This window comes from Marmota marmota, unplaced genomic scaffold (genome assembly GCF_001458135.2).
Source record: "Marmota marmota marmota unplaced genomic scaffold, marMar, whole genome shotgun sequence".
In the NCBI taxonomy this organism is placed as follows: Eukaryota; Metazoa; Chordata; class Mammalia; order Rodentia; family Sciuridae; genus Marmota; species Marmota marmota.
This window is the reverse complement of record NW_025999949.1, coordinates 15,953,323-15,977,982: the sequence shown is the minus strand read 5'-3', so window position 1 is coordinate 15,977,982 and position 24,660 is coordinate 15,953,323. Positions and strand designations below refer to the sequence as shown.

At 33.3% G+C, this 24,660-nt stretch overlaps 1 protein-coding gene and 1 long non-coding RNA gene across 2 annotated transcripts in view; both read left to right on the top strand.

Moving 5' to 3' along the window:
- The window catches only part of Eif3h (eukaryotic translation initiation factor 3 subunit H), an 83,500-nt gene that overhangs the window by 20,835 nt on the left and 38,005 nt on the right, over nucleotides 1-24,660 (top strand). The gene's annotated exons all lie outside the window — the stretch shown is intronic.
- Nucleotides 232-21,309, top strand: LOC125616523. The gene is made up of 3 exons (XR_007347165.1): nucleotides 232-3,030; nucleotides 11,676-11,680; nucleotides 21,295-21,309. It is a non-coding gene; the product is annotated as an uncharacterized LOC125616523 (long non-coding RNA).

The window sequence follows — 24,660 nt, the reverse complement described above, 5'->3', positions numbered from 1 at the left end:
TTGGTTAATAGTCTGTCTTTATTCCAGCATGACACTTTGGATTTCTGCAACTTAGTAATGAAACTTTATTTTTAGTTGTAGTTGGACACAATACCTTTATTTATTTGTTTTTATCTGGTGCTGAGGAACCCAGCACCTCACATGTGCTAGGCGAGTGCACTACCGCGGAGCCACAATCCCAGCCCCTGACACTTTTTTTTTAAATATGTTTTTTTAGTTGTAGATGAACACACTAATTTTGTTTATTTATTTTATGTGGTGCCGAGGATCAAACTGTAGTACCTCACATGTGCGAGGCAAGCACTCTACCATGGAGCCATAACTTCAGCCCTCTAATGAAACTTTTTTGAAATCAGAAAGTATGAGGGCTTTAGTTTTGTTCTTATTGGAAATTGTTTGGGCTGTTCAAGGTTCTTTGAGATGCCATATGAATTTTAGGATGTCTTTTTTTAATTCCTATGAAAAATATCATTGGGATTGCATTGGATATGTAGGTTGCTTTGACTAGTATTGGCAAGTCTTTGCTGTTTTGGTTAAGTGTATTTGTAAATATTGTGTTTATGATGCTACTATAAATTGGCTTGTTTTCTTAATTTCCTCTTCATTTTTTTGTATAATTGATAAAATGTTATTTATTTCATTTGACTTAACATCTTCATTATGCCTCAAGTATATTTTTGCTAAGATTATAGTACCCTTGATATTGTAATTTGTGTGCAAATCAGTTTTCATTTGAATAATACCTCTAAAAACTAAGATTATTTTTGTTTTTGAGTACTTGATTTTTAATATGGTCGTGTAGAATACGTCTTTTATGTTTTTTTCCCCTGAAATGGCCATACTTAGATCTGAATTACTGTATGTTTATACCTCCTGTGCAATTAAGGTTGAGATTCCTGTGCAGTCCATTCTGGTGGTATTAGGATATCTCTTATTTTCCTACCCAACAACATATATCTCGGGATGCTTATTTATAATTCAATAATCATTAACTTAGGACTGGAAGACTAGCAATTATTGATGCAATTTCTTTGGTTTACAGGAAAGAAGCATAAGAGCTTTACTTGAAGTGACTTGTTTTGTTACTTGATGGGAGTGGATGCCATACCAAAATAGCTTACACAGTTTTCTGTTTAAAAAAAACAAAAAAAAACTGTTACACAGTTTTTTCAGGTATTTATTATTATTGGTATAAAATTCTTGGTTTAGAATATGAAGGAGAAATAATGTTTAGTGCAGTTATGGCAAATAAACAACAATATGTTGACTATTTTAGATATTGATCATTGGAAGTTAATCTTTCATAAGTTTGAGATAATTGATTAACATATACTTTAAGAAGCTCATTAAAGCCACATATGTATGGTGGCATACACCTGTAATTCCAGTGACTCATCTGAGGCAGGAGAATCACAAGTTAAAAGCTAGCTTGAGCAATTTAACAAGGCCCTAAGTAACTTAGCGAGACCTTATCTCAAAATAAAAAAATAAAAAGGGTTGGAGATGTGGCCAGTGGTTAAGTGCTCCTGGGTTCAATCCCCTAGTAACAAAAAACAAAACAACTCACCTCATTAAAATTTTTTTCAATAGCCCTGAGATAAGGAGAGAGCATTAGATAATAACTATGCAGTGTGTATTGTGTACAATCGGTATATTTCCTATAATAAGATGTTACTCTGCACAGTTTTTTTCAAACCCATTTTCTGTATTAGGAAACCAATATTTAGTGATATAAATAACTTGTCCAAAATCATTGTAAAAATCAGTAGAGTATGGATTGAAACCCTGTGACTGCCTGGTCTAAATCCTATGATTTTTCCACTATAGTATGTTGCTCTTAGACTTAGAGAAATATTGAATGTAGGGCAGCATGAGTCTGTATCTGAAATCCACTTTTTGTGCAAAACAAGTAAATTTGCTTTTCATGATTTTACCTTTAGGAACTGGGATTTTCCATCTGTCCTGTACATGTGGAAAATGTAGTATAGTTCCCTGTATTTCGTCATAGCCTTTGGCAAAAGGCTTAGATTTTAGGTTCTCTCACCTAAGCCATTTATTCTCTTAATGTGCATTAGAATGCAATGACTGGATTTTTAAAAAATCAAATCTAGATGAAACAAACATTTTATTATAAAAATGTATTTTAGAATAGGCCTACAGTTTGATTATTTTATATCCTGAAAAAGACCTACCATTTTGCCCTTTGCTTTTCCATTATTTTATACCCTTTAAATCAGTATTTATTTAGGGGAATGTTTTAGAATTTTAGTAATTATATAGTTGCTTAGTCTCCCCCCCACACCACGGGGGTATGAGGTTTTATTTTTTTCCCCATTTTGTTTTGGTGCTTTATTGTAAAGAGGAGATTTTAAATCTGTGATGCAAATGAAATGTTAGCAAATATTTTAAATTGGGTCGACAAACTGATCTGTGGGCCTGCTTTTGTAAATAAAGTTTTATTGGAACAGTGCACATTATTTTATTTTCTGTGCCTGTATTTCTCCTGCAGTGGCATGTGGATCAGTTGAGTAGTTCTGACAGTGATCCTTTGGATCCCAAGCCAAATCACAAGCTTTGTGATTCTTGAAGTTTGACCACCTATGATTAATACATATCTTTATATTCTCCCTCTCTTGTCTGTTAAAGGATAAGGCAGTTCTTTCTTTCCATTATAAATAGATGCTTTTTTGTGTATTTTTATTTCTTCTATATATTGCTTTTTGAATATATATATACTGAATCTAGACTATATTGTGAACACTGAAAGGAAAATACTGTGTTATTGGGTGTTTGCTTCACTGGCAAACATGGGAAGTATCAGAATAGTTGGTTTTTGCTTTAATTTTAGTATATTTTTCTTATAAAGCTACATTATTGAATTTTAATATTTAGGGGAACCAACTATAGATAATAGGGAAGAAGGCATTAAATTCATAGTTGGAAAATTGTGACTAGGTGTTATGGAAAGGTACTGGTATGAGCACAATATTTGAGTGAGGATCTCATCACTTCCTTCAGTCAGGAATCGTGGTACTGAATAACTTCTGAACTGCTGTGGTCTAACTCTGTAATTCATTTAGCACATTGCTCACTTACAGAGTACCAAAAACAGTGAGAAAGATAATTCCCTTATAGGGTTACCTGTATAGTGCTGACTGGATTATGTTGTATAAATTGATTCAAAACCTAGAAAAATGTTGGGGTATGAAGTTTCTTGTTTTTCTCTTTATTAATTCACAACTTGTGGTTTGTAAAATGTAGTAATTCTGAAATTTGGTTTAAATCCTGGTAAACTTTTATGCTACATAATTTCCTTTCTAGTTGAAATTGAGATAATTTACTCATGTTAGAGAATATATGCTTTTAAAAAATGAGCAGAAAAACTCATATTAAAATTCCCATTAGGGGGCACTATTATCAAGCTTAGGAGAACTGGATACTAATTTGTTTTCTCAGACATGCAACCCGAAGCTTGCTAAAAGGGAAAAATATTTTCATCTGATAAGATTCAGATACTGTTTTATACAACTGAATTCTTTAAATATGTTATAAAGTGCACTGAATTAAACAAAGATTCAATAACTCACTGTCTTGTTTGTTAGCAGATTGAATCAATTTAATATGGCAGGTGATATAAGAAGCTTTTTTTTTTTTTTCTCCATAAGAGCCAAATCTTATGCAATATATTTGGAGTGAACACTTTTCTCTTTTTAATTTTGGATGCTTTAAGTTAGTCCTAAAGGATGATCCTTGGCCCTCAAAGTAGACCTTCAAGAAGAAGCATGAATGCTGTTATGCTACTGAAATGCAGCTGGGGGAATGAAATGATGCCTAACTTAGTATTGATGTTTGCAGCATGTTTAATTGATAACACATTGTAGTGATACATACACACAATTTTTATTTTTTGGGGTAAATTTTCAGTAGGAGAAATTGTTTTATTTTTTATTAAGTTTGGTGTTAGAGTAAGAAATACTAGTGTAAACTGTTCTGCACATTATATTGTTATCATTAAGCTTTCAAAAGGAAAGCAGCACTATAGAATCTTAAAACGGGTCTAAAATATGCTTTGGCAAATATGAATTGAAGTAAGATGTATTCAGAGTTGTTTTCCATACATAAATATTATTTTTTAGTTGTAGTTGGACACAATGCCTTTATTTTATTTATTTTTATGTGGTGCTGAGGATCGGACCCAGGGCCTCACATATGTTAGGTGAGCATCTACTGTTGAGCCACAACCCCAGCCCCGACAACATAAATATTATTTTTGTATAACTGAGTTTGGAGAGTAAGTTTGTGTAGTTTTATTATTTGCTGTATTCTACATAAGTAAGCCATATTTATGTTGGGGAGAAAAATCTATGCTTAATTACCTGCTACTTCAGGTATCTCTTTCCTTTCTTTTTGTTCTTAATTTGCACAAAGTCCACATCCAGGGTAAAATTGCTTGAAACTTAGCTGATGAGTAGTATTTTGACTTTATATTGCTTTTGAATTCAGGGAAGAGTTGAGTCAGGACAGAGAAAGCTTTCCATACTTTTTGGATAGATGGGGACATTTTGTGGAAAGATGTAATGTTAACTTTCTTATTCCCATTTGTATGATTAGCCAGTGATCATTGCGATCTGTTAAAAACAAACAAACAAACAAAGACCCTGTCTGTTTTGTTGTACTTTTTAAAAAGAGCTGTTCTTGGTAGAAATATTAGAAATTATATACAGACAGTTTCAGGGTATTTCTTTGAACTTACTGAAGAATAGGAACATTTTTACTTAGTGACCTCAGGCATTCAGTGAAGGGAGGATAAAATGTTTCAAATATCTCAGAAAAAAATTTAAGCCTACCATAATTCAGTTTTGTGTTTATCCAGCAAATTATATTGAGTGGATAGTGGAAAAGTTACAAAGATTCCAAATTCTGGTTACTGCCTTGAAAGATTTTAAGTGAGAGAGACAAGTGTGTAAATAAAAATTTGTGAGGCAGAATTAAGATAGGAAAAAAATGATGGAAACACACATCAGCTATGAACTCCTTTTATGTTATACCTTCACAGGAGAAGTAAAATTTGGTTTTTGTAAATGGATGTCAGTTGCAATTTTAAGTTATGTCTTGCAAGTTTATTTTAATTATTCACTTTTCTGGACTTTTATAAGTAGCACAAGCATCCCTAGAAATAAAGAACAAATTAATATGTACATTTGATTTATCATCTTTATTGTTCAGACGTAATTATATTCTTTGATAATATTTTTTAAATATTGCTGCTACTCTAGCATCTAGGTAGAGAAAGTTATATAGTGCTCTTTTGATAAATGAAAGGACTCCTGAATAATGTTAGTGTCTATTGAAACTTGGGATCCATAGTGTAGTAAGCTTTATTTAAAATATTTAATAAAATGACTAATAAATTTTAGATATTTAGTAAATACTTCACTTTAGAAACCACATAGGCAGATATTAGAATCTACTGAGTTGTACTCCCCTGGTACTGATCTTTTTGTTGTTACTTATGGTGGTATTTTGAAAATATTAAACCATTCACATTTAATGATTTACTGGTTCATTCAGGGCAGTAAACTTTAGATTACTATTTGGTTAAATTATTTTGATCATGCCGAAATCCTTCAGTTTGTGAGTTGAAATTTCAACTTAAATATCTAGTTTTGTGTTCATAAAAGTGATTGGAATATGAGAAGCAAAATCCACATATAAAGCTTTAGTTCTAATATATTTATGTCTTTTTTTTATTCATTTAGTTTAGATATTTCAAGATTTTAAATAAAAAGAATAGGAGTAAAGTCTAAATTCGTTTAAAAAGTCTCAAAAATGTTTTTGCATTTATTTCATGTTTTAAAATTTAGTTGTTCCTTTTATTGTTTTGTTTAATGAGTTGAGAAATTCCTGTGAATGGAAGGATACACTATTGAAAATGTGGTCAAGGTAAAAGGTTTTTCTGCTTAAAGAAATTAAAGTGCTTTACACTACTCTCTCCCTTGGTCCCCAAAGTGTAAGTGCTATGGTTTGGAAAGAAGCCAAGTAAAACCTGTTCAAATTTTGTGCAGACTTAAAGTAATACTGTAAGATTTGAAAATTACAGGTGGATACAGTACTTAAATAGTATTTAAAATTCCTAAGTTTCCCAAGTCTAAAAATGTAATCCTTAAATTACTGTTCCCAGTGGTTTAAATTTTAATTGAGTAAAAACTATCTTACTTTTGACCTACAATAACTTTAGGTAAAGATATTTGAGTTTACTATTAAACTTCAAGGTAATGTAATGACTATTAAAAATGAGTTATTTAACACTAATTAAAATATTAGAAAACCACAGTTATAGTATGTAACCAAAAATCATTTCTGTTTTTCCCCCAAATTTTCCTAATGAACAAGTTCAGGCTCGCTTCCTATTTGCCCAGAAGTGCTGCCCAATTTCACTCCTTCAACTAAATATACTACCTAATCTGCAAGTTTTAAAAACTTATGGATTCATAATTAGATTAGATGTTTTTAATGCGAATGCTACATTTCCAAAGTGATATCTTAGCCATGCCAGTGAAGTGTTCTGTTTGATTTATATTTGTTTTTCTCTAATTGAAGTTTTCATAGCTTTAGAAACAATATAACAGTGTAAATTTATAATGCAACTTCATATCTCCTCCTTCTTATGCACATTTTTCTCCCCCTCTAATATCTAGCCTGCAGACCTCATGTTTTAGTATATAGACAAACCTTCTTCCCTACTTGATTGATGAGAGGATCATAAAAGTATTTCAGTCATCTTTGCAGAAATAATTTTATCTTGCTTCTGTTTTATAGAATTAGATAGGTGATGACCTTTCAGAGACATATTTGTGTGCCAGTATCCAACTCTAAGTTGGATTCTGGCAGCACAACTCTAAGTGGAACTCTTTGGACTTTTGGCCTGATAGTCTCAGCAATGTAGTAACAGTAGCAGCAGTAATCTTATGTCAATTTTCCTCAGCCTTTGTAGTTTCCAGGCTCCTCTGCTCTGACTTTAACTTCTCTTTTGTGCCCCCCGCCCCTGTCTTTCAGTTTTGGAGATTGAACCCAGGGTGCTCTACCAACTGAGCTCCATCTTTCAGACTTTCTTTAAGATGGGAGTCTTGTCATGTTTCCCAGGCTGGCCTTAAAACTTGCAGTCTTCTGCTTCAGTGTTTTGAGTAGTTGGGAATATAGGCATGCTTCACTACTGTGCTAGGCTTTTTCTTTATTGTTTATTCATTAAACCCATATTTGAGATGAAATTAAGTACCAAGCTCTTTCACTGGCCGTTGCTTACCTGTATCTCTTTTTATGGCTATTCTTAAAAATGCTTGTTATTTAAATAACTTTAGGTGTTTTAAGTAGTGTACTTGATTTGAAACATGGGTGAATTGATGGTGCACTATATTAGTGAATCAAATAACAAATGAAAATTAAGTTGTTATGCAAATGAAGGTGTCTAAAATATATTTATGTAGTTAGAGAATGAGTTAAGGTTGTAAATGCATACCTACAGATCTATATGTCTTCAAGATTGAAATTCGAATTATTCTTGGTATATTTGTTTTGTAGTTTTGGTTTTGAAAATTTATAAATTTGTCTGTTTTTTGTTTTCATATGAAAACTATATTTTTTATTCATTTTCACTTGGTAGCAGCTTCCATTGCTTTAAGTATATTCAGACAGTGTAAAAATCTATGACTAAGACCCCTGGTTAGATAAATTATTTCTCCTTACAATTTTAAATTTTAACTTCTCCTTCACCACCACCACCACCACCACCACCACCCTACCTCCATGCTGAAAACACAGGTGACATAAAACATTAAAAAGATTCAGTTTTAGGGGCTGGGGATGTAGCTCAGTGGTAGAGCACATGCCTTGCATGTGTGAAACTCTGGGTTCAGTTTCTAGCACTCCCCNATGAGAACCTGTTTCAAAATAAAACACAGAAAAGGCTGAGGATATAGCTCAGTGGTTAAAGCATCCTTGGGTTCCATTCCCACTACAAAAAAGAAAAAAAAAGTCAGTATTAGAAGAAGTTGAGGGGTTGTATGAGTAATAGTGGCATTATTCCTTAATGGTTAGTTGTCCTTTTTTCCGGTGATAAAAATGAGGAATAGGACAGTACAGACACTGCATGAACTGTTAAGATCACTGTTAGGAATATTTGGGTTTCTTCTCTGGTCCTTTAGGAAATATTTGATGTGACTAATAGTGAGACTGTTCTGCTGATGTTTTACCAGAATCCATATTTTTAAATAAAAATTTTCTTTTTCTTTTTGGAAGATTGTCTCCTCTTATAGGAAGCCTAAATTAAAAAAAAAAAAAAAAACACTAGTAACCAATTATGGAAACAATGTATATATGTGTATAACATTGTAGCTCTTGGTTGAGAAAATTTTAAAAATCTGGCAATTTTCCTAAAAGGCATAAAAAGAAAGAAATGTAGGCTGAGTTCTGACTAAAGTTCTGATTTACCACCAGTTGTAATCTTAGTTCTCTTCAGCCTCAGTTTTCACATTTGCAACATGGATCACAATAAGAATTTCTGTAATTCTTGTAGCAAATAGAAAACTGAGGCCAAGAGAAGCCTAAAGTTAAATTAGTGGCTCATTCAGAACCAGAGGCCCTATAGCATGGCTATCTAAAATGTAATACACAGTTTTAGGAAGGTTGCATAATTATATTTTTGTCAGAACATTGTGGTATAGATGCCTATAGTTGTGACTTTGTAGGCATAATGTATTTATTTAAAATATTATTTCTTGGTGTTATCATTTGCTATCAGCACAGCTAGAATCAAATGATTATTGAATTTAACACTGGATTTCAGAAAATTTCCTGTGTGTGTGTGTGTGTACACACACACACACACACACACACACACACTAAATATTCAGTAAACATAAGTGCAGTTCTAAATTTTAGGTCATCAGAAAATTATTGATAGTTGAATATATACAGCCGGATCAGGCATTCTAAACTCACTTAAATTGCTGAGAATCAGTATAGCCTCTATTATTTGGTACATGATATGGAGAGATTAATTGAAAGTATAGACTAGGCTGAGTAAGGGAGGGAAGGGAAAATATGTTCTTATTAAATGCCATTGAATGCAATTACAAATAATAGTTTGAATGGATGGTTTACTTTGCTTGAGGAAATCAGTGCCTGACTGATGATACAGGAAGACTTTCTAGAATACATTGTTTTGCAGATGATTTAAACAGACAATACTGATAAAGCCTGTCATGTGAATTTCCTTCTTTACTGAGTACACAGTATGGTTAAGTGGTGTGTTGTGCAATGCTCCCAATCTGCTGTTTCTGCCATCTGGGCAAACAGAATGACTCTGAGAGAAGAGCAAGGAAAGGAAATGGATCCGTTAGCTGTAAGGAATCTATGTGAACACTGGGTGCCACTCATGGAACATTGAGCAGTTAGTTACTTTCCTTTGTAACCAGTACAACTAGCTATCTGTAAAATGGAAGTGTACACTATGAACAGCTCTCACAATTTACTTTTTTTATGTCATGGTACCGTGGTTGAGACAGGTAAATCTAGCAGGAAAAACTAATCAAGCTTCCCTTTGTTATTTTTTTTCTTGATTTTTTTTCAATATAATCTTTTTGCTGTTCCAATTTTTGACAAATGTAGTAGATTTAATAATTACAGCATTTTTACTTTGCTTAACTAGAATCTTTTGGGAACGTATTATGCTGTAAAACATTTGCTGAGAACATTCGACTATTTTAAAAAAAAGATGGGATCTATCGATGGGAAAATTACTTCAAAATTTGAAAAGTTATAACCAACAGGGGACATGTCAGTGATGAAGTTTTATATGAGTAAGAGGCATTAACTGGCAGAATCTAACCTGTGTACTTTTGTTGGCAGATGTGTCTCTTACTTGAATTGTAAAAATTTGTAAAACAGTTCTTATTGTGTGTACATGGTTGCTTTTTTGATAAAACATGTAAACCCTTACAAAAATGTGTTAACCATGAATCATCTGGTACCTCCTTAGAAATTAATGTAACTCTATGTATAGATGGTTAATAGTACAAAGCCACTGTGGGGTTTGTGGTTTTAGCAAGGATAGCTTTAGTTCTAAAACATTTAAAATGAGTCCCACTCCTTTTTTAAATTTTTTTCTTTAAACAAAGAGTTGTCTTATCAGCAAACATGGTAACTTAAGCAGATCTATAACTGGGGGAATTAATAACAGAAAGTTTTTTTGACACCAGGAAGTAGATTAAATAGTGCAATTGTGGTAATGAGTACCATATATGATAAGCCTGAGCCACCTGGATTTTATTAGGCTGCTTGATACTTTGATCACAATATTATTTCAAGGCTTGTCTATTTAAATTGCTAAGGTTTCTTGTCATCTTTGCGATTCAGACCATAATTTTTTTCTTTGCGAAGAGATCTTTTAAAAGAAAGACTCTGGTCAAGCCAAAATTGGAGGAAGTGCAAGTTCAACAGCTAGGAGAACCTTAGAGCAAGAAAACCTGTTAAACATAAAATTAAAAGCTTGAAAGCATAGCAGTGGAGTATCAGGTTCATCTGACATTGCTCCTTTTTAGTTTTTGCTTGGATCATAATTACACTTCATATGGTAGAGGAGTACTGTAAGGATGATTGGTATAATTCAATTAATTTTGTTTGATATAAATATGTGCATTTAAAATATATATTTCATGTTTTGAGAATGTACTACTGCTATCAGTTTCTCTTCAGCTGGTATTAAGTGGTTTTGATGAACATCTTCGAAAATTCATGAAAAGATTTTTTAACTACTTCACCCATAATGAATGAATTATACTAATCACTGAATTTAATTTGCTTGATAAATTGCCTCACTTTGCCTTTGAACTTGAAATCTTTAAACTTAAGTTAGCCTAATATAGATGAATGAAATTTTTAGTCATCAAAATCAATAGAATTTCCTTTCAGTAATTTTCTTACTATAGAAAAATATATAGAAATTGTCTTTCACAGGTATTTAATAGTATCTCTGTTATGTATTTAGTGAATGTTTTGGCTTAGAAAAATAAATATTTATTTCAACTAGTAAAGGGAAGACAGGGAAGATTTAATATTTTAAGGTACAGTTGTCGTTAGCATAATAGGAATAATCATTTAGTGTAATTCTGAAAATTTATATGTAAAATGTGTTGTACTTTTATTTATGTTCCCATTAATTTTCACCATTTTGATATTTGAGTACCCTATTATAAATTGTTAGGATTTTAGCTTAAAGCTTCCATATCCTGTTGTACCTGGTTAAAGGCACTTAAAAATGTAATAGTAATAGTCTTTTTTTTGTTGTCATTGTTGTTGTTTTGGTATTGGAGATTGAACCCAGCTATACTTCACCCCTGAGCTACATTCCCCAGCCCTTTTTATTTTTTATTTTGAGACTAGTATGGGTCCTTTTGCCTCAGCCTCCCAAGTTGCTGGGATTGTAGGCATGCACCACAGTGCCTGGCAATGATTTTCTTTTGATTTGCTGTTGGTAGTAAAAGGAATATATAGGAGTGATAGTCAATTGCCTCTTTATTTTCCCCAATGAGACAAAGGAGAAAAGTTATCAGAAATAGGGAAAGATTTGAGTATCACAAAGTTTGCTTACTGAGAGCTTGGAACTTATTTTTGGAAAGTAGGGGTTGTATTTTAAGTTGTAGAGTTGTAGTTGATTCAGGAAATAAATTCATATAAAGAATAGATTTAGGAACAAAATTAATAAATGCACAGAATTTGTCAATTGGTACAGAGACTTGGTTTGGAGAATGGGCTGAAATAATAGGGTCAGGTTCTAGAAGACTGAACTTTTTTTTTCTTTTTTGTAGTGGGAATGGAACCCAAGGATGCTTTAACCACTGAGCTATATCCTCAGCCTTTTCTGTGTTTTATTTTGAAACAGGTTCTCATTAAGTTGCTCAGGGCCTTGTTAAGTTGCTGGGGCAGCCCTCCAACTTGTGATTCTCCTACTTCAGATTCCTCATTTGCTGGGATTACAGGTGTGTGCCACTGTACCTGGCAGAATTTTGATCACTTGAAACTGAAATTTAGACTCAAGGTAGTTGAGTCATTCTTGATCCTCCAGCAGAGATGTTATCATATAAAATCAAAAACAACAGAAGGATAATTAGGAACAAGAATGAGAAGATAAAACTAGAGATGGGTTGGGGCGAAATGACAAAAAAAAAAAAAAAAGATTTAGTTGAAGTGTTCCCTCATGTTTTAAGAGTTTATCAAATAGCTTTAATATCTGACATTCTAGAAGAATTAAATTTGTCATCCCCTCTCTTTTGAATACTTTGTAAAAAGCATCTGTTCAGTAATAATGGTATGTATATATTATAGAGCAGATGGATACAATAAATGTAAGCTATTGATAACCAGCAGGGGTTTTCCTACACTAAACAACAGTACCAGCTTTACTAAAATGTGAAATACTTAAGGTTTTTAAATTTAGAAGTTTGGGTGATTTTAGGAGTATATAAATTGTGGAATGATCAATATAAAACAGATATAAACTGATATTTTTAGGGCTGTTCATTAGAGAATGGATTAATCTTTTTTTTTTTTAAGCCCCAAAGAACAAAGCTAAATATACCAGTAGAAGTAGAAGTGAAAAAGATTTATTCCACTCTTCAAACACAATGGTCTATTCCTGAGATGGGACTCCTTAGACAGTTGTACCCTGTCTCAAGGATAGTTTTTGCAAGTTATTGAATTCATTCATTCATTTAACTGATATTTAACAAGTGCCAACTGAGGTACTCTGCCAGTATATTGAGGGGCAACCTTATGAACAGGTGAGGAGAGAGACATTAAACTGATCAAAGTAATTAGAAGCTGTTCTAAGTACTGTAGAAGAGATAAACAAGAGCAGTGTGGTGCTCTTACCTTAAACAGGGTGTTGAAAGGGTCCCTGAATAGGAAGGAGGTACAGTCAGCTGACACCTGAAGAAAAAGAAAGAGTAAGCTGTGTTAAGAAGAGGAAGACCAAGTACAAAGCTAGGACATAGACGTGAGCTTGACATGGTTTGGGAACTTTCAGAGGCTGCCAGTCTATCTGAATAAATAATGAGAAACAAGGGACTATACCATTCAGAGCCTCAGAGGAATTTGGGTTTAATTCGTTAAGTTGCATTTGGCTAGTAAAGGATTTCAAGCTATTTGCAATCTAGCTAAATCCATGACTGTCATGTTCTTTATGATTCTGTGACTTCATCTAGGACTTTTCTACCTGATGTTGCATTTGATATTTGAAGTATTTATGGAAACCCAGCTTGGTTATTGTCTTATTGGTTATAGTGTTAATGCCAAGAAAATTTATCCATGACTGCTAGATAACCTTCACAAGTGTGTCTGGAGCCATCAGTTTAGTAAAGGGTTTGTTTTTTTTAACAAACTGTTTTGGAATTATGTTGGACATAGTGAATTATCTTCTTATATAACTGTAGTATATTAAACTCCAGATTTATATTCAGATTTCACCAGTTTTTCTATTAATGTCCTTTGCCTTTCCAGGATCCAGCCTAGGATATTACGTTGCATCTAGTTGTCATGTCTCTTTAGCCCCCTTCTGGCCTGCCACAATTTTTCATTATCTGGGCAATTTTGAGAACTATTTGTTGGATATTTTTTCATGATTAGACTGTAGTTACAGATTTTTGGAGGAAAAAAATCACATTATGGAGTGTCTCATTACATTCTATCAGGCAGGGAACATGATACCTATATAACATCACTGGTGATGCTGACCTTGTTCACTTGGTTAAAAAGTCTCTACTGTCTGACTTCTCACATTATCTTGGGAATCTTTATGACCTAAGGAATCATTGAGGCATGAATGCCTTAGTTGAAAAATGAGAAAGTCATCTCTTTTGGATGAAACAATTTGAATAATTTTTATAGTATTTATTACTATATTTTAATATCTGAATAACATGGATAGTGTACTAATGTATATTCTTTGTTTTAATAGATAACTTTTCCACACAGGTGAAATTGTTTTATTTATATACTATAGCATCTTGGAAATAATATTGAATATTTAAATTTATAAGGATGGGTTAGGATATACTAACAGTTCTGTGAGAATAGTCATTGTAGCTAATCACTTCAACATCAAGAATATTTGAAACAGCAGTCAATGTTTCCCATGGACAGTGCATAAAGGGTTATCTGTGTAATTGATTTCTACTGCAAAGTAGAAATAAAACTCCTTTTATTACAAAGGAGTTGTCTGGACTTATATTTGGAATAAATACCATTTTGGCCACTGACTTAGAATAAACTAGTGTGAGAGCTGTACATGGCATAAAATCTATGAGATTACTTAAATTAAGAAAAAAATGCCTGATATAATTTTCTCTAAAGGAGGCTTAAATAGTTTGCTTTTCTCTTGCATAATTGAAATGTTTCAGCCTAGTATTTTAAAATTAAAAATTAGGAAAGGAAGTATTGAAATGTTAGGGTCATTCCTTTGATTTTTTTTTTTTCTGCAGTAGTTGTTCTGTTTATTTGATTATTGACCCTGAAGACCTTTTCTTCATATTTGTTTACTAACCTTACTATTTTTTTTAAGGAACAAAATAGCTGCCATTTCATTGATAGTAGCATCAAAATTTTACTATCTATTAAGGTATTTCTTACTAGCTACTAAGAAGGGCATAGCAGTAGGAAATTTTCTCTCTATCTTAAGTTGAGAAACATCTTTGAAAAATAAATTAAAAAAGACCTAGAAGTTAGCAACGGAGGAGGCACTAATCTTTTTTTTTCATCTTTCACAAGTATGTAGTGTTAATGATAGCATTCCAGCCACACTTGTAATTGCTGACATTTTTTGATCACTTGTCATGTGCCAAACATTGTGTTGAACACTTAACTTGGCATGCATTTATTTAATCCCAGTCACTCGTTTATGAGAACCATTATTACTCCCATTTCACTGAGGCTTATATGAGAGCCACTTGTACTATGTGTGGAATCAAGATTCTAGATCCTGTACTTTTTTTTTTTTTTTGGTACTGGAGATTGAACCCAAGGTGCTTAACCACTGGACCACATCACTAGCTCAGTTGCTGAGGCTGACCTCAAACTTGTGATCCTCCTGCCTTAGCCTCCAGAGTTGGTGGATTACAGGTATGTGCCCTTGTGGCCAGGCAGATCCTGTACTCTTAAACATCTTGTAGAATACCTTTTTGTTGATTGTTAATTGTCAGGAGGTGGAAGAGATCAGAGCATCAGAATGCTGTTAGGCAGAACAATTTGTGTTTTTTTTGGTTCTTAATCCCCCTAAAGTGACTTCCAAAGTTTTTAAATAAAAAAATTTTGTTATTGATTCTTGAATTTGAAAATGTTTGTACCATTGTTCCCTACCCTTTCCATGATTCACCTTACTTAAATCAGATTTCTTAATACCATATTCTGATGACTAGTTTATATTACACATCTATTATCCATTGAATCCCCACTATGTCAGACATTGTCCAAGGCATGATGTAAGGTAGAAACTGGTAAGATAAGTTTCAGGGTTATGTGAAACTCGGTTCCTCCTTTTTTCCCCCCTTCTTTCACCAGGGATTGAACCCAGGGGCACTTAGCTACTGAGCCATATCCCCAGCACATTTGTATATTTTATTTAGCGATGGGGGTCTCACTGAGTTTCTTAGGGCTTTGCTAAGTTGCTGAGGCTGGCATTGAACTTGTGATACTCCTGCCTTGCCTCCCAGCAGCTGGGATTACAGGTGTGTGTCACTACACCTGGCTGGTTCCTCCTATTTGAATCTATTTTTGGAGGTAAAATTTAAGTAGAGAAAATTAAATAATGTGACAAACTTACCATAAGTCAGTACAGGTTAAATATTCCTTATCTGAAATGCTTGGGACCAGAAATGTTTTAGACTTTGGATATTTTTGTATTTTTTGAATATGTGCATCAACTTAGGTTAAGTATCCCTACTCTGAAATTCCAAAATCTGAAATGCTCCAAAATTGAAATGTTTTTGAGCACTGACAAGACACTCGGGGAAAAAAAAAGTTTCAAATTTCAGGGCTAAGGATGTAATTTTTTTAAAAATATTTTTTTAGTTTTGTTGATGGACCTTTATTTTATTTGCTTTATATGTGGTGCTAGGAAACGAACCCAGTGCCTCACAATATGAGGCAAGTACTCAGGGGCTGAGCTACAACTCCAGCCCCTGAGGATGTAATTTATTAGAGTTCTTGTCTAATGTGCATGAGGTCCCAAGTTGATCCCCAACATCCCCTCCCTCCCATTTTCGTCTATCAGAGCTTTTCTAGTGTAGTACTTTTGGATTAGGGGTACTCAGTGGTAAACAATTATGGCCAAATGACTAGTGTAGGAAATGATTTTAGGGGAGGACATCACTTTAGTGCAAGGTTGATCTAATCTACATGGGATTTAAGCTGGGTCCTAAAGATGTGTGGTTATATTTTCTTTCTGACCTTCTCTTGCTTGACAATATTATCTTTTCCTCTACCTGTTCAGCCAGCTGTACTGAACCATTGGTTTACCACACAAGTCAAAATCTATCTACTCTGTAGTGATTATCTGTTCTATCTTCTGCACCCCAGCTAATTAATTACTCTTTGTCATAGTTGAGGAATTTAAATGTTGTCTGCAGACTCCACACACATGTCCCTGATGCATGCCCTGGCTGCATGCTTTTATAGATTATCCCACGCTGGTACATATCAGAAAGAAATGTATACGCACATATACTTAAAGCTTTTATTTAGAAGTAATTTAGATTTGCAGAAGTTGCAAAGACAGTATAGAGTTCTGACATACCCTTCCTTCAGTCAGCTTCTCTTAATACATCTTAATGTAACCATGGTATATTTGTCAAAACTAAGAAACTAGAACTGATATAACATCATTAACTAAACTACAGATTCTTTCCTGATCTAGATTTCTCCAGTTTTGTCATTCGTGATCTTTTTCTGTTCCAGTATCCAATCTAGAATACCATATTGCATTGACTTGTCATATCTTTTAGTCTCTTCTATTCAGTGTCTTTTCCTAAACTTGACATTTTTTGTCAGCTATTTTATACATTGTCAGTTTTGGTTTGTCAAATATTTTTTTACGATTACATTGAAGTTATGGATTTTGGGGAAGAATACAAGCTAAGTGCCTTGTCAAATATTTTTTTACGATTACATTGAAGTTATGGATTTTGGGGAAGAATACAAGCTAAGTGCCTACTCTCATTATATCATATTTGAGGTTTATCATTTTGCAATGTCTTAGTGATGATGTTAACCTTGGTCACTTGGGTTAGGCAGTTATTAATAGGTTTCTCCACTGAAAAGTTACTCTTTTTCTCTTTCCATCCCCTGTTCTTTAGAAGTGAGTCACTAAATTCAGCCTGCACTAAGAAGGGGATTTAAATTCCATCTCTTGGTGAGAGGAACATCAGAGAATTTCTAGAGATATATGAAAAATACCCAAGTAATTAATATTATGAATTATGAGGATGATGAGACTGTGTCTTTTCACTCATTATTCACTTCTTAGGGTGCTTATCGAGCTCAGGGACTGAGACTTATTTATTGTTTCCTCTGTATGTCAAACAGTGGAATATGCTAAATGTGCAGTAAAATATTTATCAAATAGATTGAATTGAAAAGGGGAGATTGTGAATTACTTACAAACATAAAATAGTTAAATTTAATCATATAGGTAGGTAGTGGGGCAGTATTAACAGTGTTTGAATTAAGTGATGCAAAAATGTAATTTGTTTTAATTTTTTTTGAAATTCAGGAATATATTCTTTCCTAACTTTAGCAAAAAAAAGTATTTTTTCTTCTTTTTGAAGAAGAACTGATCAGAAAAAACATTTTAACAATGTAAATTTAGAGCAGAAGTCTGTTTTGTGATTAAAGATAGCTGGTTGAATGTCTTGGGCATACACTATATTTAGAAGGGTGGACTTACTTGGGAAAGCATGTAATTTGTAAGTAAATTAGCAGTGATAGAAAAATTCCCTCCCAGTTCTCAAAAAAGGTGCTTTAAAGTACCAATGTTATGTTTAACCTAGCTTTCACATTATAAATGGACTCTCTGAACCCCAGCCACACTAAATTTACCTTCTTAGTAGATGCCAGTTTTTCTTATGGATGCCTCCTGGCTCCGTCTCTTAACTGTGAATCTTGCTTTTCTTTTAAGAGAATGCTGGTTGACCCACTAACAGCAGGAACAATAAGCCATATTTATATTTGACTTTTTTTTTTTTTTACTAAGTAGTAGCTAAAAATTAAAGAGGATTTTTCTTTAAGAGGAAAGTGAAGACTATGGATAAGTTGTTTTGATATTTTTCTTTCAGCTGCATTGTCACCATTCTGTGATGGATGAAGGTTTTTTTTTTTTTTTTAACCTGCTTTTCTGCACTGGCAGTTAATTTAAGCATCTTTTATTACAGGGCCAGACTTATCAGTGGCCACTGAAGACTGCTAAAATATTCTATCTTCTATTTTATTATTTTCATTAAAAAAAATCTACATGGTCATTTACTACTGATCTTAAAGACCCTACCCTTAGAAGAGAATAATCATACCACCTGTGTGTTCGTTTAAATTAGTTGGTTTAAAGAGATTTAAGATAAAAAGTTTGTTGAGCATAGAGGAGTCAAATTCCTGGTGTTTTATTCATCACAGAAGTTGCTGGAAAATTGAAACATAGTTCACCTAAGTGAAAATGTGTGTGTGTGTGTGTGTGTGTGTGTGTGTGTGTGTGTGTGTGTTTGTAAGAATTTATATGAACCCATTTTAATAGCCCTACCTCTCTCTCTCCCTTGCCCTGATATGCCCACTGTGTCTTTTGTACCTCTTACTAGAATAGAATCTTAAACAGTGAAAACTTGGGGTTTGGCAGCATGAAGGAAGAAGTACTTGACCCAGTAGTTTAGGATTTCTTTGAGTGGAGAAGCAGGTTGTGGTGGACAAAGGTTTGGAAATAGGAGCTATTGCATAAGCAAAGGTAGGCACAGATGCAGGGCATATTCAAAGTCTTTTAGCTTTTACTTACAACATGGTGTATATAAGTTGTGATCATTTTAGTTAAGGAGTTTGGCTTTTATACCATTGATAGTGGGCAACTATGAAGTCCTTTTGTGAGTATCGTGATAATGCTCATATCTATTTTAAAAATTATTATTTGAATTTAGAATGAATGTCTAGTGAGTAAAGGGATAATTTGCATTTGTGACAGGCAGTTAATGTGATTTGTGGGGCAGGTTTATGAGGATTGGAAAATTTCAACTTATACCCATTTTGAATATGTGTGTGTGTGTGTGTGTGTGTATGTATCATTCAATATATATAAAAATCTTAGTTATTGAATAATTAATCATCAGATTTAAAAAAATTGATCTATTTGTTAAAGTCATGGTAAAATAAATACTGTTATAATTATTTTTAAGTAATAGCTACCTAACAGTGATGATAGTGGTCCTGTGGTGTAGTGATGGAGCCATAGGCTCTGGATTTAAACACACAAGGTACATTTTAATCTGATCTGATTTGGAGCATGATAGTACTCTCTATCCTTTAGGATTGTTCTGAGGATTAATAAAGAATGCACATAAAACATTAAGGCAGTGGTTCCTTTTAGTAAGCACTTAATGAATGGTAAGATGTTAAGAACTGGGTACAGCTATTAGTTCCTTGTATGCCTGGAGGTTTTTAAAATATATAGGGTCTGTCTTCCCCTAGAGCATAATTTAAATTAATGAATGAAGATTATGCTTACCAAATTTTAAGATCAAGATTTATTGAATATACTAATTTGCATTGTATAATTAAAAGTAATCAGGGCAAGTTGAAATTTGGAATCTTTAATTTAAACAGGATAATATTTAACAGGAGGAAATAAAAAGTTTAGGCCCTGAAAAAGAAACAAACCAACCATCTGTAATCCCAGCTTTTGGAGAGAGTGAGGCAGGAGAATCACAACTTCAGTGTCATTCTGGACAACTTAGACTGTCTCAAAATAAAAAAGGGCTGGGGATGTAGCCTAGTTTTAGAATGCCTCTGGGTTCAATCCCCAATACCCTGCCCCGCAAAAGAGAAAGAGAGACAGGCTGTGCCAGAAGTTTCCAGGTAAAGGGAGTAAAAGTAAGTATGAGACATCATGGAGTGGGTCTCACATCTTAAAGTGGCTTTGAGGAATAGGAGCAGCAGCAGCAACAGCTTGGATGTAGGCTAGGGTGTGGTCATCCCAACAATTCCAATTTAATTCAGAAGGTAACTGGTGAAAGAAATGAATTCCCTTTTGTTTCTTTTCCTTAGGAACGTCTAAGTAGTAGAACAGAGAAGGAGAGCCAGCAAATTTGCCAGCCCTGACTGGTGTTGATAAGCATTTGGGTTGGTTAACTATTTTTTCACTTAGCTTTTATGATTTTTGCTTTTATTTCAAAATTATCTGTGATCAAATAATTAATTTTTGCATTGGCCCGTTCAGATGGTAATACCTTCATGGTGTTTCCTTGGTAAATTAATGCTTAGTGTTTGTCTTTAGTGTAAATGACTTCATGTTTGTTGATTGAACTTCAGTATTTTGAGTCTTTTTCTTGGGATCAGGGCTTCAAAAGATAAAAATTTATGTGAAGCATATGTGTAAATTTCCATTTAAACTGTGCTACAATGGACTCTTGACAGTAAGACTTATTTTTGCTTTCAACTCAAGGTTGAAATCTTAGTGAATTAGTCTGTCAGGTTGTCCAGCTCCACATTCAGCATCCACTTATCAGTGCAGCCTTGTGATTCTCTATTTATTATTATGTGGATGGTGCCATTTGAAAAGTGATTAAAACTTTTTTTTTTCTAGAAAAAATAGCCTTGAAAAATAGCACTCCTTACTTTGAGAAAGACTGTTCTAGTAGGCCATCGCTTATAGTCAAGAACAAGAAGTAAATGAAATTTTCTAATGTCAGAATGAGGCTTAGTTTTAAGATTAAAAATGTAGTTTCCCATAAGTTGAACATTGACTCTTATTTTTGGTTCTACTTCGGCCCTATTTGGTTACATAACACAACAAAATTTAGCATTTTGACTTCTTTATATGTTGCTGCATTATTGTCACAGAAGGCCAGAAGCTTATTTAATGTTCTCAAGACAAAATAGTTTTGCTTAATTGTATGCTTTTGTGGATGAGAACTATTGAGTATTCAAAGATTGGACCTTAAGAAATCTTCTCTAGGAAGTTACTTTGGCATATAAACTAATTTTATTCTGCAGTAGAAAGAGTATGGCATTGATATAAAGATACAGTTAATTTAAGCTTCATGTCAGAAGAGTTTGGGGTTTATTAAAAAGATAATTTCTCAATGAGTCATAAATGAGTTGAAAGCCTAATGTTTCCTCAGTGTCTCACATATGATATTAAGAAAGTTAAAATCAACTCACTGAAGAACAGATAAAATTACATTTATTTGGGGCTAATTAGGATTGCTATTTGGGAGAACTATTCAAACAGCCTTTTTGATGTGCTTAAAATTTTACAAAATGGTGGTCATATTCAAAATTTAAAATTGCATGGTATATGATGATTTTTTTCCTTAGGAATTGTGATTGAATCTTAAAAAGAATTTCTTGTAAGAAAGAGATTGGATATTGTCTAAATCTCTAGGTAATTCTAGGGGATCAGTGGTTTTAATAAGTGGTTAACCAAAGCTAGTGAATTGCAGTTAAGCCTTATTCCAAAGGTCAGCATGTATCCAGATATCTGTGTGCAGGCAGGCTTTTGAAAATTTGGCTGGGGATGTGTCTGAAACTTGATTTTATAGTGGCCTTCTGACTCCATGGTAAGTACCCAAAACAGTGCTACTCTTGTTTGATTTTCTTCCTTCACACTACTATTTTAATATTTTAGCTTAGAGACTTGATTCATTAAGCATGATCATATGAACACAGTTATTTTTAAATAAATGTCTTAGTGCCACAATATAAGATAAAAATATAATGCAAATGACAGGAATGGGGTTTCTTTTTTTGGAGGACAGATTATACTTTTTCTGAGTACGCCTTAATTGTGATGTGGAATCCTGTTTTAATTAGGTCTTAGTCATTTATTGTGCCAAAACATTCTGTAAATGTTTTGCCTAAGTTCCAGTTAGGTTCAGTTTTAAAACAATAATTACTTTTAGTTGAACTTAATAGACTACATGATCTTTTCTGAATATCAGAATATGTAATTGATCTTTACCATATTGCTGCTTTTATAAAAAATCAAAATCCTGAAAAAATATGTAACATAGTCTTTTTTTTTTTTTTTTTGCCATTGAGAGGAATATTGGCTAAGTCTTTATAAACTGAATAGTTCTTTTCTCCCTTCTGTTAGTTTATTTTACATTATTGAAATTGTGGTAAACTTGCTGGATTTTAGTGAGCCTTTAAAGAGTGCTTGCAAAATTTTGTACATAGTAGTCTCTTATCATCTTTGGGTGATACATTCCAAGACCCTCAGTAGGGATGCCTGAAATCACAGATGGTACAAGATGGTACTGAACCCTGTATGTAAATACCTTTGATGCAGTTTCATTTATAAATTGGCACAGTGAGAGACTAACCACAATAACTAATAATAAAATAAAGCAATTATAACAATGTATCAGCTATCACAACAGTCAGTCCTGTAACTTACTAATGAACCAGTAGCATATGCAATGTGAATATACCAGGCAAAAGGCGCCATAATGTACCAGGTGGGACGAGTGGGGTGATACAAGATTCATCATGCTATTCAGAATAGCATGCAATTTTAAAACTTACAGATTATTTCTGGAATTTTCCATTTAGTGTTTTACAGATAAAGGGGAACTTCTGTATATCTTCCTTCTCCTCCTCTTTCCTCCTCCTAATTAAAAATAAAAACTTTAGATATTTCCCCCCCCCCTTTTTTTTTCGATTAGAAGGGAATTTCTCAGGTTCCTTTCTTACAGATCTTGGTGGTGGTGTATTGAAGCAGAATTTAAATAACTGAAAAATATGGTATATTAGGCAAGATAATTTAGTACGTGTTAACTAAAAGAATGGACACTCAGAACAACTAGGTGTGCAGGGCTTAGGGAGTAATTCAAAACAAATAGGTACATTTGGTCTTAAACTGGAGTCATCCATAAACACTGTTAGCTTCTTGAGTTGTGGTGTGTGTGTACATCATGATTGCTGTCTACAAATGGATTGTTATTTATACACAGAAAATGAAAGTTGTTCTAACACAACTTTAAATAAAATTTGTTCTAAATGAAAGTTGTTCTAAACAAAATAGTTTAACCAGCATTTGTTCTCATTAGGAATTGGCTTCAAACTTAGTAATGTAATAAACTGTATCTCCTCTGGGGCTACTAAATGATGCTTTGATCTAAAAAAACAACAAAGCTTATCTAAATAATAAGCATTAGGGTTGAGTGCATTCTCTCAGAGACATACATACGATCACTGATTTGGGTGAAAATTAGTGTGGACTTAGACGAGATACTTGCTCTCATGTTGTGTTTGTTTACAAAGAGAGTAGTATGTTTTTTTATTTATTTAACAATATACTTAAAGCATTTTCTACCTGTTTTTACTTATTTTTATTTAAAACGAGTACAGAGAGCAGAACTAATATTTGAATACTTGATGTGTATAATGATATTAGACATTTTTCTTACACATAGAGAATTATAAGAAAAACATTTATAATGAGATCCCGGTGTAAGTCATGTTATAGCAGTCTGAAAGGATTAATAAATCCAGTACTCCCTTTCATAAGCTTTTTGTATGCTAGTATAGTCTTTTTAGTGACTGCTTCAGCTGTTAGAACTTTTAAACTTTATGGTTTTTTTTGTAGTTTATTTCCAACAAGTGTTATTATTGGTAGGAAGGATAAAGGAAATGAGGAGCTGTTTCCTTTGCATAGTATTGGCCTTTCATTCAGATTGCTTTATGCTGTCATATTTTCAGTAATAGAACAATTACTTCTGCAATTATTGCTAGTGGACAGCAGAGGTTTTTCTGCTCTTTGCTTTCACTTAAAGCAAATAGAATAGTAAGAAAGAGAGAAAAATAAATAAATAAATTGAGGGTCAGTATGAAGAAGGATTTGGGTCTTGGTCTCCTTTAAAGATTGGTATGACCGATTTTTAGTAATAGTGGCGAAAGTAGAAATAATTTTAAACAGATATTAAGTGATAAGATTATTATTGATAAGAATGTATCAGCATATGTGGGAGGGGTAGATATGGTATTATGAAGCCACTAGATGTCATATTCCTTGATTGTTCTTGGATATGTTCATGTTATTTTATTTTAATTAATTTATTTTAATTAGGTATGTATGACAGCAGAATGTATTTTGATTTATTGTACACAGTTGCAGCACAACTTTTCATTTCAGTGGTTGTACACAACATAGTGTCACACCATATGTGCAGTCACATGTACCTAGGGTAACGATGTCCATCTCATTCTACCATCTTTCCTGCCCTCATGCCCTCCCACCCTTCTCCCTTTTGCCCAATCACAGTTCCTCCATTTTTCCCATGCCTCCCTGCTCCTTGTTATGGATTAGCATCCACTTAATAGAGAGAACATTGGCCTTTGGTTTTTTTGGGATTGGCTTTA